Raw genomic sequence first — 15332 nt, 5'->3', positions numbered from 1 at the left:
ACAGGAGAGAAATTACGAAGGAAAATGCACCTGCTGAAAAATGTCGAAAACACAGGTTTTCGTTTTTCGGCTGTAACTTTTGACGCGTTGATCGCAGCGTATTGGGACTACGCCCAATCGATTTCTCCTGCAAAATTACGTCCGAATAGCGCCGCAATTAATTTAATCCAGCACTTTTCAAAATCGCGAAAATTTTCGCCAAAAATTCAAAGGGGTTGTTGATCCAAATAAGAAGTACAGAAGGAAACTCCAGCCACAGAAAAATTACATGATGTGTTCCTTACGTCAAGGCCGTATTGTCTGATATGTTGCTCGCTGCGTGTCCTCACCGCGGGCAACGGATTTTCCTTGCGGTATCATGTCGATATCTCTTATCAATCAAATTTTATCCGTATGTTTCAATAGTGTTGAATCCTCGTGAAAAATCGATAGGGATGATCGTACCTCTCCTTTTCACCATTCTCTCTGTGTTTTAGAATGGATTCTCGTGGCCACATCTTGATCAAGCGGACTCCAAGGAGTGCGAACCACAGATTTCATACATCATATGACTAAGAGTTGAGGAAATACAAAGGAAAAACAAAGGAAATACCGGTCAATTCTTGTTTTATTTATTTTAACCCAATATGTGCTACATGAAACAGATAGAATACAATTTCATATAACATACATATTAATCTGTACAGGCTTATTGCACCAATGCCTAGGCCGATACTTCAGCTTTATGTTAAAACTTTGTTAATAACTATTAGACATATTAGTTTTCGTATTGTATTTACAGCAATATACACTGTGTATCTATTACCCTATACAACAACCAGATTTCTTGAGACAAATTCAATCATATTTTCGCATCGCTCTCTGTCCTCCACTTTAATTTCATCCGTCAACTTTCTAAACTACTTCACACTGACACCTGGACACTTGTACTAGTATTAAGGCATATTGAATAAACCTAAATACTGAGTTCACAATTTGTTGTATCTATTTTTCATCCTTCCCGAATCTGTCGCAAATGTAATTTTTTTTGCATCGTGTTCGGACTTCATGCAACCGATTCTCCTTGTAAAATCACGTCGATATAGTGCATCAACGAATTGATTCTAGCATTATTCAAAATTGTGAAAATTGTTACAAAACATCTTCGGGGTTAGCCCTGTGCCATTCTTAATTTTTTCTTTGGGACCTATATATATTGTCATATCTTTAAATTTTGTGTTTTGTGGATACGGAATGCAGACTGTTCTGAAAACACGTTTTTGGGTAACGGAGCGTCCGGTTTAATGAATTTTCGGGAAAACAGTCATTTCACTGAGTGACGTATCGAAAGTCACAATTTCAGTATACTGATCATTCGTAATTTTGAAATTGATATTTAAAAAATTCCGGGTTTTTGACCAGTCGACTTTTTGGCCTTTTGGGATTTTGACTTCCGCCCAAAATTTCCCAGTCATTCCGCTGTGAATCGCTACCGTTTTCCCTTTGGTTAATAATTTCTAGAGAATAATATTTCTCGTACTAATAACTTGACGATCGAGCAAAATATTCCGGTATTCGAGCGTTTGCATCAAAATTATTGTATCCTTGAGAAGGATGGCCTCACAATATCTGCGCCTGCAATATCTGATAGAAACTTAACTGATCGGCTTGACCCAAATTGGGGTCCAGGAAACGACGGCAATCGTTTCTGTCCGAAGCCCAAACAAGCGTCGAATCGTTGGGTAGTTCGTTCGACGGAGCTGATGCTAATGAAATTCCTCTACTAGCCTCACGGAGAAAATCGACGAGGGCGAGGGATATTTGCTTCTGTTCGAACGTCACTTCGAAAGTCACTCTGTCCGATTATCGAGGGCACGGTTTGTCCGTTTTCGGTACGACTTGCACTCGCAGACGCCGAATCGTAACACTGTACGATTCAGGCGGCGAAATTCTGTACGAAGTAATGAAGAAAAAAAATCAAAAACAATAAGAGAAAAAAAAAAAATAAATAAATAAAAACGAATCGAATGATAGAGAAAAGCGTCGAACGTGAAATCCGATTTTCACCCGTAACTGATGGCACGAATCAGCTGTTAAAAATTTAACGAAATCAATCAAAACCGTCGGCAACGATCCCACCCAGAATCAAATACCCTGGAGGCGTCTACTGAATTTTTAAAACAGCAAAGCACGACCGTCTAGTTGAAGCCGTGTCGCGCCGTTGGACAGCAAGTAGAGAGAGTCAACGGTTCGGGTGGCCGTAAGCGAGTTGTTGAAACCGTAAGTGGTCAGACAGACTCTCCGCTGTTCGATGGCCGCGCTGCAGTGAAAAATTCAAACTGCTGTACCTTGATGTATTCTCGATACGGCAATTTCTCCATAATTTGTAAAATTTATTAGAGCGATGGTTCAATGTGATATCAAGTATAGATCAAGCGTAAAGTGTGTGGTTTAAGATCACTTTTCGGTTGCTGTTTTTTTGAACCAGTCAATGAAACATTATCATCTGTAGATCATAATCGATACCCATTCAATGTTGTAAAATTAAATATCTAACGATACCGACATAGTATAGAAAAGCGTTGCAGCGAATTCGTAGAAGATAGTTTATCTCTAGTTTACAATCACAGTAGTTTCTACTTTTATACTTCGTGAGGCGGGATTGAAATTCCGAAATTAAAGGTTTTGAAAGTGTCAAATTCTGAAAGGGCATATGTCCGAGAAGTCAAAGTTCCGAAAGTGCGAGAATGAGAAAATTGAAAAATCTGAAACATCGAAGTTCCGAGTGATCCAAGATTTTCAGATTTGCGAATATCTTGCTGGGTGGAATTTCACCACATTGATCTTTCTTTGTTTTGGAATTTCGATATTCTTACGTTCGGAATCCCGGTCACTCAGATTTTCGGTTTTTCTCATTTTATACACCCATTTGTCAAGTAAACTACGCGATGTGAAAACTTTATTTGTCACAATTTTTCGCGATCGTCACTTGAATTTTCGTAATCTTGCGTTTCGGAATTTTGAGCCTTCGGTCTTCCGACCATTCGAAATTATGTTGTTTCTTAAAAATTTGATTTCCTTGCTCCAAGGTTCGTCACCAATGAATTCGGATTTAGTCGCTTTCGGAGCTTTTCAAATTCGGAATTTCAACCGCGGCCCTATTTGTGCAGGATTCTTCGTAGCTTGGGGCTATAAAAACTTAGTAATCAGTGAATATGCGATATCGATATTCAGTAAAGCAGCGTCTTTAAGAAAAAACGTAAACGCTATTCTCCGTATCTAACGCCTCCGTACCTTGATCGTATCAGTCGTAGAGAATGCAGGAGTCTCCCTCCATCTCCTCGGCAGCAAATCTCTGGCAGATCGTTTCAGGGTGAGTAAGGGTTGCGCCCCGGTCCGAGGGATTTGGTCGTTGGCGAAGGGAAGGGTTTTGTAAAATGAAATGTTTTGACACGAGCAATTATTCATCTTGTCCGCCTTTGAGTTGGGCTGCGGCGCGTATCCCGCGTGCTATTCATTAAATGCTAACCAAAGCCCCTCTGACCAACATTTTCTCTCCACCCCCGGCCTGTCCTCACCTTTTCAACCCTTAGGCCACACCACTCTATCCGTTCCGGCAAGACTTCGCCTCTGCACCCGGTGTATGTGCGAGGTGAATAAACGCGAGACGTGACACCCGCTCCATGAAAACGCATAATGCTGCAGCCGAGACGCCGCGGCGACGAAGACACACCGCTTATATGTATTCGGATACTCCGCTTGCTTGCTTTCCACCGCGACTACTCACTCTATCGGCTTTCTATTCAGTTTCAGACTCTCCGCCTCGTAGGTACGTGCGGGTTGGTAAGCAACTACGAATTAACAAGGAACTGTCGTCATGCGAAAGATTCTGCCCTCCTATTGCCACCTTTTGAGGTAGACAACCTCCGCGCTATTCAATCCGTCCAAGGTTGCGCTCACCGTGCAAGCTCCTTGGCTTCCAGGTTATTGCTCAGCTTCCAGGGTGCTTCTGGAATGTGACGACTGACGATTTGTTTATCCGTATGTACGGCGAGGTAGCCGAGAAATGACGACGATCATTCTGTTAGTGGAACCTTGGAGGTGACTGAAATGAAGAAAACGAATTGACGGTTATGAAGAGCGAATGGAAAAAAACCCAAGACTGCACTTGCGAAACAAGAGGGAACAGGCCGAAAAACAGTTTTTTCGCGATACTTTTTGTCAGTATGATAAGTTCAGAGTCTGTCGGTCTGTCCGACAAACTTCTTTGTAAATCTTTTTAAGAATAAATATATAAACTGGGAAAAACATAATTGTTTGTTTAGAAAAAGTGATAAGGAGAATTATGTTTGTCGGTAAAACATTGAAAATCGATTTCTTTCCAGTAGAACCGGGAGTTCAAATTGAACGGATAATGGCAATTTTTCATGCCCATCGTTCGATCGTAAAATTCCGTAAGTTTCGAACATTTTCATCCAGCCGTTTCCGAGATCACCGGGAGAATTTTTCGGGCAGACCGACAGACCGACGTTTTTCTGAAAACCTATGTTTCGTATTCCAGAGGTTCGGAAACGTAAGGATTCGGTTTAATTAGAAAAATTATTTTCTATTGAAACCAATACGTTTTTCATATCACCAAATGTGATGAAAAGTCAAAGCAAAAAGAAAAAATTGCTGAACGCTGAGCATTAATTCCAGACTCTGCCTTGAGATAAATGTAATTGAACTTTTTTCGTGAAAACTTTTTCATAAACCTGCGCAAGGTATTGGCGAATAGAAATTTCAAAGTAAAATCAACTTTGAACATATATAATATACAGTGTTGGAAAAAGTATAATTAATTTTCCATCAAACCGTTCACGTAAGTTCTCCCTTTCAATTCGCGCGATTTCCCTCCCTCCCCCCCTTTTCCCTCCCTAAAAAAAAACCATGGTACGAAATAAAGCATTATTTTTGGCTATCCATCATAGAGAATATACCCATAATAATCCAGCAGGTCTGCAGCGGTCTCGGCGTTTGGTATTTCTTGCATCGATTAATAACCGCGGCTCTCTGACCCGGGCGAGTACGCGAGGTGAATGTAAAAGACGACAAGCAGCTTTTAGTGGCCGTTGGAAGTGCAGTTACGAGTGCAGGTTTAAGAAGCGGATTTCTTTCTTCCGGGAGATACGCCGATTGACACATGCGCTGGAGAACGGTGAACGAGGCGGCATTATTCTCTTTTTTTTTTTTTCCCTCGCCTTCACGCGCGAAGCTTGCGGTGGTGTAAAACGCTTAAATGGCACCGTCGGCTTTTTCCTCTCGCCGAACAGTGCACATGAGGCAACAAAGCTAGGCGACCACTTTGAGGTCGTAAACTCTCGCAGGCATCTTCAGCTAGGTGTTAAGACTTTTACCGTTATTGGGGACAACTTTTTCTTCCTCCGGAAGAGCTTCTTTGAAGTCTGGCTAATTCTAGACAACTTTTCACTCCTTTTCCTTTTTTTTTTTTTTTTCCCAAACCCAACATCATTTCAGCCCCGCGTCAGGTTTCTTTTTCTTTTTTTTTTTTTTGTTTGTCGAGCTTACACGTGCCGCGCTTTTTGAACCCCGAGCTTTTTCGACTGTAGGCATCGAATTAATTATTATTTTAATTACAATCTTGTGCCAAGATTCTGAAATTCCCCCTTTGGCCTTTGTACGTTATTATATCATAACCGGGTAACGGGTCTCGGGTATTATAGATTCCTGGAGGGCAACTAGTCCCGGTATATCGGAATAAAAGGGACGCGTTTTAGGCTCACTCCCCTCTGTTCGCCGTGCAATCCGGAACGCGTGGCGCTTTGATCAGGGCTTGCACAACGTGAACAATTTCGGCACCGCGAGGCTCTTTCACTCTGCGATATTCGTCCCCCCCCCCCCCCCTCCCCCCCCCTCCGCAACATCCCCCCGTCCGCAAAAATTCCTCCTCCTCCCCAGCCCCGCTCTCCTTCCGTGGAGATATTTTTTCCTTTATGCCTCGATTTTTTATTTCACCTCTGAAATATGGCGTCGAAGATTCTTTCAGGTTTAGTTGCCGGCACTAGGATCGGCTTTAAGGCGCGAGAGTAGGTATCCATTTTCAGCCTTGGCGAACAAAGTTATCGAGATTACCGGTAACTCGGGAGTTTCTTGGCTCGTGTTGGCACTGAAACGCGGAACGCACCTGCATAATTTATCCTCACGTATACACATACGTTTGTACGTAGGTATATGTATATATGTATATCTATACGCGACTACGTGTCGCCCACACCGGCGTTACTCTATCAGAACCATCAGCTGATTTGATACGCGGCGTTACACACGCAACACGCTCAGCTGACGGAGTTGGGATAATCGCGTACCTATTTCCTGCAATACCATATCCGCCCACCCATCCCCGCGTCACCCCCTGCATCCTGCAGCCTCGATCCTGCCACCCTGCTTCCTGCTGCAGACGCGGCTGCAACGGAACTCTGGAACACTGCTCACTTCTATGCAGATAAATGTTCCCACGGATGTACGGGAATCGTTGTATGCGTGTGACGTTTCACGATGGATCACCGATAAACAGGTATTATACTCTGTCAGGTGTTGCTAGTTTCGCGAGGAGAGAGAAGTTTTATAAGAATATTTAAAAAATTTTTTAAGAATAATTGAAGAAAGCATCAGCGGGGAGACGTGAAAAATCATTTAAACCAGCGGCTCGATCCGAGAATTGTATTATTTTAATAGTACGTTGTGTAACGAGGGAATAATTGACTTTTATTCCTGTGTTACGTATGGGAATTTATTTCTGACTCAACTCTGGACACGTTATTGACCTCAAAGTGTTTTTCTTTTACGCGTAAGTGCGATCTGTCGGTCTGAAAACTGTCGTATTATTTAAAGTTTATAATACTACAAGGAGATGTAGGTTGAATAAGAAAAAGAAAACAGAAAACCAGAAAAACTGAATAACCAATTTGCGGGAATTATGATAATATGATTATATTTCTCGGAAATGCGAGAACAATATGCCACTTTCGTCTCGCTTTTCAGGGGAAAAAAGTGAGCATTACGGTTTAAGTCCGGAACAAAGTCAGTAATCAATTATCTAAACACAATAATGTGATAAAAATATCCCTGCTTTGAAAAATTTTAAACAAAAATTGTTCGTGCTCATTCGATAGAAGCTTAAAATCCAACAAGACGGGGACGCTAAGATGCTAGTTTTCTGAAAAAAACTGCTGGTCTTTCATTTTCGTACGTAACGTCTGTAATTAACATAAATCGTTCAAGATGATCGAGAGTCTTAATGCTTCGTTCTAATTACAGATTACCATTTTCGTTTTCGATTTCAAGAACGATAAAACCGTAAAAGTTTTAAATTACGATCGAATGTTTGCATCCTTCGTGCATCTGCACGCTGAAACAGAGCTTGCAGTCACGGGAAAAAGCTCGCGATCCGAGAATGTAAAATCGCAGACGATCGCCGCTTAGTGGGTGTGAATAAAAAAAAAAAAAACCAACGTCCCGTTCGCAATCCGCAGACGTTTTCGAGTGAAAAAATGCGAGTATACTCGTTTGCCAGTCGGGGGTTAGACACACGATCGTCGGCGGTTAATGTCCGAGTGTCCGTTCGTGTAAGGGTGGGTGCCGAGCACCTGCAGCTGGAGGTATTATCACAGTGTTGTAGGGTGGAGGGCATCCAAGGTCGCGCACATCTCGATCCTCGGGAGAAAAAGTTTGATAAAAGGTGGGTGGCGGTTCAGGGGTGGTTCAAGGTGTCTCGGGGTGGCTCGGGGCGTGTCCCGCCATGAGAGAAGTGGACGTCGCACTCCTCCAGCCGTCGGTCTACTTGTCGCCCGGAGAGCCGACGACGACAATAACCTCCCCACTATTACCCACCCCGTATTAAACACTTGAAAAGCTTTTATGCACTCACCAACAAATACTATTCACCGTAAAAAGTGGTCCTCTGACCAACAACCTCGCGCCCAGGCCGCGTCATCCACTCGAGTTCAGTCTGTACCTCACGATGGAGTTCAAGAAACGGGACCGAGTCGACGTGTACCAAAAATCAAAACCCTAAACCTGAACCTTAAGTGCCCGTTTCTTACTTTCATGCCGATAAAAACATTTCTGTGCCACGTGTCGTGGCTATCTTGAGAACAATTGGAAAATAGAAGATAAGGTACGTAGGTATAATCGAATTTTCAAGACATTTTAACATTGCACGATTTTAACAATGATTTATTTTCAATAACTTTAATTTCAGCCGATACCAGTGATCTATAGAATTCTAAAAAAACGGGTTTTCGAGGTACCGAATAGTTGATATTGTGACTCGTCGGTTGTTCAATAATCTTCCTACACGGAATAAAATACAATGTAAATTTTACATCTGTTGTGATGAATATATGGACATCAATGTTTTCGAGTCAAATTTACGTAAATTATTGCAGATCACTGTCTAAGCATATTGTAACTCGTAGTATCGGATTTGTAAATCTTGCCACAAATGTTGTAGATTTAACTCGAAAATAGTGCTATGTCCATACATTCACCGCGTGATATGTAAAATTTACAATATTTTTCCTTCCATACGTATACGTTCTAACCCCAACTGATCCTCGTTATAAATTCTGACAAGTATAGGAACATATTAGAGATACAAAAAATAGTCTAAAAATTCTTCCAGGATAACCGAACAACTGGAATTAATCCCGATACTAGTTTACAGCTACACGTTATCTCGCATGATGTATCGTACCTACAATAAGCAGGACACGATCTTTGGGGTGAAACGATTAATATTGATGGGGTTTGGAGGTTGAATACACGCGACATGGCGTACCTGTGTTTCTTGGTTCAAGGAAAGTGAACGGGATAGACCGAGATGTAAATCCTAAATTATACCTACGTACGTACATACGAGGAGGGAGTGAGAAAGCGAGAGAAAGAGAAAGAGCGAGAGTTTGAAAACGGGGAGAAAAGAAACCGCGAGCGATTATACGCGGTGTATCAAGTGTATCGGTTTGCACTACGACTATACCTTCACAGTGTACGGAGATCCAAAAGACACGGAGTATGATACGTTGGCTCGCCTCTCGTCTGTAGGCGGATAGCTGAGGGGGTGGATAGATGGGTGGGTATACACGAGCGCGAAGATGAAGAAGCAATTATTCTAATGGAGGCTTTGGGAGGATTGTGGGCGAGACAAGTGAGGTAATCCATGAATAATACGAACCGCCCTCTTCCATCCCCCTCCCGAATACAGTGAGGTCCCCATTTGCACCCCCCCGTGTTGTCCTCTTCTACCTGCTAATATTATGCTAAACTCCGTAATCCTTAAATACCCTTCTCAGAGCCCGCAGATACATTTTGAAGGTCTTGAATAACAACACGCTAACCCCGCCCTCCTCTGTCCGAAATCACCCTATCCCTCTGTCTCTTTAAATAACGTCGAATATCATCGCGTCAGGGGTTAAAATTGTTTCGAAATTGCAAAATGAAACTCGGCAAATTAAAACGGTACAAGATTCTATTTTCACCCCTTTCGCAAAGATTACACGTGTCTGCTGGGATTACGATAACTTGACATTTTTTCGTCGCATACCGAATTTCTCGGCAAGTTTTCAATTATCCAAAAAGTTGCATTCGTACGAGAAGTGATTAAGTGTGAAAAAAAAAACCCGCATGGTAATGGACGAATATGGGGTGAAAAAGGCCTCAGGGATGTTTAGACGGACTCGAAATGAAGGGTCTCAACTTGTAGGAAATATTTCTGCGTTGCCCGCCGGAGGTAAGATCGGAAGTAATCATAGAAAGTGGTGAACAAAGGGTTTCTTGGTACCGTTGCTGCACCGCACGCGAGGGGGTAACTAGAGATGCACTTAGGAATATTAGTATTGCTTCTGGAATCAAGAAACGCATTTCCCGCCCGGTCCAGTTCGCAAGCTCTTGCTCTTTCCTCTTATTTTTCCGTTCCGCTCAGACGTCCGTCTCTTTAAGTACATGCCGGAATCATCTCGATGCTCGACCCCGAGCGTTTCACCGATTATTTGCAGTTATACCGATACTCTTGACCTCTCGACTGCATAGTCGGAGGGAGAGAACGGCGAGCCGAGTTGCATAATTCGGGGCAAAACAGAAGATCGGATTCCGAAATTAATACCCGGGCCTCGGGGAAACTCGGGCGAGAAAGACAATGAACGAGGAATTTGAATTTGGTGTGTAACACGCTGTAAGATTCCCTCACGGCTCCGCGTTTCTATGCGTATATATGTGTATTATACGTTTCAGTCATCGAGGGGCGCGGGGTTGGAAAACGGTCATTATTCTAATTGGGTGGGATTCGTCGAGTATAATAGCCCGGACTAGCAGGTTGCCTTACCTCCCGCTCGGCTCGAGTACATTGAAACTTTAATACCTGGTCAAATGTTACCGAAAGCTCGAATATATATCGCTGCACGAAAACCCGAAATTTTCGAGATACGAATGTTTAAATAACAAATGATCAATTTTACAATTTATTCAAGACATTGTTACATTAAATCGTCTTCCACGTTCGTGTCACTTGACAAGCGTATCGCCGTTATATTAGCTGCAACTGGTCACGTTGCAAAGAATAAATGTCTTTCCGACGTCTAGCAACCCCTTCCGGTATTTTGTACACTTTGTCGCAGTTAGTTTCCGGATTTTAACTTTTTGAGTCTTTGGTCAATCGTTATTGATAAATTCAGTTTCGTAAATTTTCGAAAAATGCAGGAGTCCGACATTTACAAAAGCAATTCAATATTTTTCCCATCGTAATCTCGTCCATTTTGCAAATAAAAATTTCTGTACAAATTGATTTAAACCATTTTTATTTTTCCACGAGACAACTTTTCGTATTTACGGTCCTTCAACGTTTTCAACTCTCGGTAATTTAACTTTGGGGATTTCGTCCCGCCGACCTTTCGGTCCTTTGCATGTTCGTCCGGAGGATTGTAAGATACATATAACGCACAGCGTTTAAGAAAAATAAAAATTTGCAAAGATTTTTATGAAACCGAGAAGCAATAAACAAAGCTCGATACTCGCGAGGGAAGTTATTGATACCTCGAGTGGTGCCTCGGAGAGTTCAGAAGTCGGCAAGATGTTGACCGATACACTTTTCCGCATTATATGATGCCCCGCGGTTCAAAGTTTCAGCCACTACAAACAGTCCTCTGACTCCGCAGGGCGATCGGTCACAACTCGTTACCGACGACTCGAGGATCCGAGAGACTTGAAAGGACTTGGTACATGTACGGGGAGGATGGTCAGAAAGGTGGGGTGGAATCTCCCTCGAACCGGATCCAGCGTTTCGGTCGTATTATATGGATGCTTGAGACTGAATAGTGGCGCGCGTTTATGACCGTCGACGAGTTGACACGCGAGTTTTCAGGCCGAGGGCAAATGCCGCTAATGAGAAAGCAATTAGCTTAATATACCGGGTGCTCGAGACCCTGGCGGACCTTTACAAGGGCCGCGATCCCGGTACTTGAAATCCCGTATCAAAGGGCGGGGATCGCCGAGCGACCGGCGAGTCTCGATCACCAAAATAAACGGATTTCACCCCCGTGTTCGGGGGATAATTGCCGCGGCCGCAGCCCGCGTACGGTCAGCATCCCGCGGCACGGCGTGCCGTTTTCCGTTCTATTATCATTGTCGCGGAAATTTTCCACCCGGAGGAACTCACCGACACCGGCAATATCCATTAGCGGTGAATAAACTGCAGCGGTAGTGAAGAGAAAAGTAGGAGAATAAGAGTTGAATCCAGGCTGAAGCCGCTATGCATCGCATCCTCGCGGTGTGCTGAACACACGGAAGAAGAGACTCGCTGGTAGCGTCGAGGAACGAGATACAGAGACGAACAATGATAACTCCGTACATGTGCCGCATTTTCGACTTGGAGCATTCCCATTTTTATATCTTCCCTCGCGCTACGGCCATTTCCTTTTCTTTTTATAAACACACACTGCATTTTCGAGCTCGCCGGGAGTTAGCGCTAGATACACGGAAAACCGAGATAAAAACAGATATATTATCGTTAGTGTACGGTGATGTATTCGAGATGCTGTAAACACTCGAGAGAGGAAAAAAAAAATTCTTTCCAAACGATTTTTCAACGTCAAAGTTATGTTAGGGTTGAAAGGAAAGGATTTCATTCCATGTTTTTTACGCTCATTTTTCAACCACTCGGAGAGCAAAAAACCGCATTGTTTTTGATCAAGGTGACCCAGTACGTCAGTGAATTTCCAAACTTTTTTTCATTGACGTGAAATTCAAAAAGCTTCTCGCCTTGTACTAATTTCCAAAATAAAGGAAATAAAATAAAAATCGAAGTAACTCCGCGTAGCTAGTATTCTGGTAGTTTAAGAGAACAAAATTTAGCAACTCGCCTGCAACCCGCCTGCTTGCAATTGAAAATAATCAGACAAATTATCAACGAATATGAGTTTTGTATGACTTGGCAAGAATATTAATTTCAGAAATATATTTTTTATCAGCTCAACTTTTTTTTTTTTTTTTTTTTGCAAAATAAGCGGCATAGTTTGATGTTCAATCGAATATCAACCCTTGTTTTCTACAGGCCTACCATGGAAAGTTGTGGAGTTATTTGCAAATTTTTATACGGTATAAAATCGTTCTCAGGTAGCTTTTTTCAAGATCACCAAATTTTGACATGCTTCGACCAAATATCCAAGAACTTACCGAAACATGCAATCGGTCCCAACGAATGGAGAATAAAAGACTAGGTAATCGTTTTACGAACCATTACTGCAGACAGTTAAATTCGTACGCGCGTAAAACAAAGTTCAGAGTTTCACTGACGCCTCTTCTCCTCAAACCTACAAAAACCCCACGAGACCTTGACCGTTAAATTGTACGACAGATCGTCCTTTTTGCGATGAAAAAAGAAAATATGATAAAAATCTAGTCGACTAATGGTTACAACCTGGATCGACGAAGGGCTGATCGATGGGACAAGAAAGTCGGGGGTGGTTGGTTGGTTGGTTGGTTGGGTGAGCGGAGAGAAATGAGACCCAACAAACGGGCAGCTCATCGCGCGTCCGTCAGCCGTTCCTTCGCAGCACGTTTATACCCAGACACGCTCGGCACACCCCGGTGAAGCACCTCAAAGGTAGACCAAGAAAACCCGAAGACCAAGAGGGAGAGCAAAGGGCCGCGGCCCAGAACTAAATGGAAGCTTCTGTATGGACTGAATCAATGTCAGATCTCGCCTGCGCCCATTTATCACCCCCTTCCAAGCTCGCCGCTTCTCTCTCTCTCTCTATCTCTCTCTCTCTGTTTGCATTAACCTTATTTTTATTTTTGTTTTATTATTAATTTTCTCTTCATTGTTGTTTTCACTTTATTTAACTTTATTCACGCTTTTTATGCGCATTATGCGATTTGTTTTCCACGATGCGTATTCAGGGTTCGTACGCTTTTTTGAACCTGATATTTCGTGACTTTTCCAGGCCTGAAAGTAGCATTTCTCCGCTAAACTTACAAAAAATATCCTCCTGAATAATGACAATTTTTTTAAACATTAATACTAACATCTTTAGTCTTACCTAAACAGTCTGCAATTTTCCATAAGAAAAAAACCGAGGAAGGTTTGGTATTAAGTGATATACATATAATACATATACGAAGTGGTGCGATGAAACAAAATTTTAAGTGCAATTCTTTTTTTTTCAACATCGATCGTACTTTGTACAAGAACGAGCTTATCTCTTCGACAGATTAAAAATTTCAGTCTTATTTTCGAAATTCCCAGACTTTTTGCCTGCGGTTATTAGGGAGACTCACTCCAGAATCGGATAAACGTACTTTCTCTCTCTCATTCTCATTCTCCGCGGCGTTTCCTTAAACATAGCCGGTTCCGTTTACCCCGCGATTTCGCGATGCACTAAAAGTATATAATCCAAGTCTTAGAAAATCATCGTGCGGCAGAATCGCTGTGTAGGAGAATCCGGAAAAGAGATACGTGGCTGGATGGTTCGCGAGCTCTGATTCCCTGGGAATAAACGACGGCGTTTCGGGGTCCCACGGGTTTATATCCCGCGCCTGTAACTTCCCTTTGGAAAGAAACCGAAGTGTGCAGGTACGTAACCACCGTTCGACTAGACCGGGAAATTTCGCGGGAGCGTATATCGCCGGTATTAGCATATTAGTCGCGTCGGTATCCGGCGAGCTCGCGATCGAGCTCACCGTCGGATATATTCACCGGAACGTAAAGAGCCGGGAAGCATCGGGTTTCCGGCGGGCGTTCTACACGGAAAGAGGAAAGGTCGGCTACGTGAGCCGCCCTTTTCGTGTCACGCGCTCGACCGACCCTTCAGCTATTCATCCTCCAGGATCCGCTGCCACCGCCGACTTCTGGCGGCAACCCCCGGGACTATCCGCACCTCCGCGCCCTTAGACCCCCAAAAACTCTCGACGGCAAATCGTTCCGGAATAGATTGCGCGACTCCGCCGGATATGGGAAAATCCGCCGTCGCCATTGTCCCGCAACCGAGTCCTCTCGTCCTTTTGCCGCCCTCTGCACCGCGAGCTTTTACTTCTCTTCATCCTCTCTGTGTCTACCTCGTTTCGTTGTATAAATAAAACTTGAGTTGAGATTCTTTCTATCGGAGAGCAGGGATAACGATTCACTTTTTGCGGATTCACACACGTCCCGCTCAATTTTTATTTTTTTTTATTCTCTACTTCGTCCGGCCGTTTCGATGGCTCTCTCTCTCTTTCTTTACTCCGATATAAACCGCGACGGAAAAATTCCCGAAGGGTAAACTCACCGATTTTTTATATTCTACGACATGTTGTAATACATCGGAAGAAATTATTCGCGCTCGTTTATCTCCGCGCCAATTTGACCGTTTATGACGTGAAAAACACTCAAAAAATTTACCCACTGGAATAGATTTATCTAAAGAATTTATGGATAATGATCTGCACTCATCAACGTAAAATAACGTAAGCGGTGTTTTTGTAACTTGAACGGGTTGCACGTACTATTTTTAGGGGAGTGATTTTTACCCTTGAAACTGTCGATATTGTCACGTAAAAAAATATTCAGCTAACGTTTTTTCATGTACTAGAAAAAAATCACAGAATTAAGAAAATCGGTAAGACACGTACGCGATTTACGCTCTCCTAATTGTCACAATGCAGAGATAATAATTGTGTCAACAGCGGTGGAAGGAAAAATTTCAGGGGAACGCCTCGAAAGGGGATTTTCACGGAAGGGAAATATGAAAACGAAGAAGAATCGACGTCGACGGACTACGAGATATTGTCATAAAAAGGATCGAGCAAGGATGACGAGATGAACAATA

The sequence above is a fragment of the Neodiprion lecontei genome, chromosome 7 (assembly GCF_021901455.1).
Source record: "Neodiprion lecontei isolate iyNeoLeco1 chromosome 7, iyNeoLeco1.1, whole genome shotgun sequence".
Lineage (NCBI taxonomy): Eukaryota > Metazoa > Arthropoda > Insecta > Hymenoptera > Diprionidae > Neodiprion > Neodiprion lecontei.
This window is presented reverse-complemented; position numbering follows the sequence as displayed.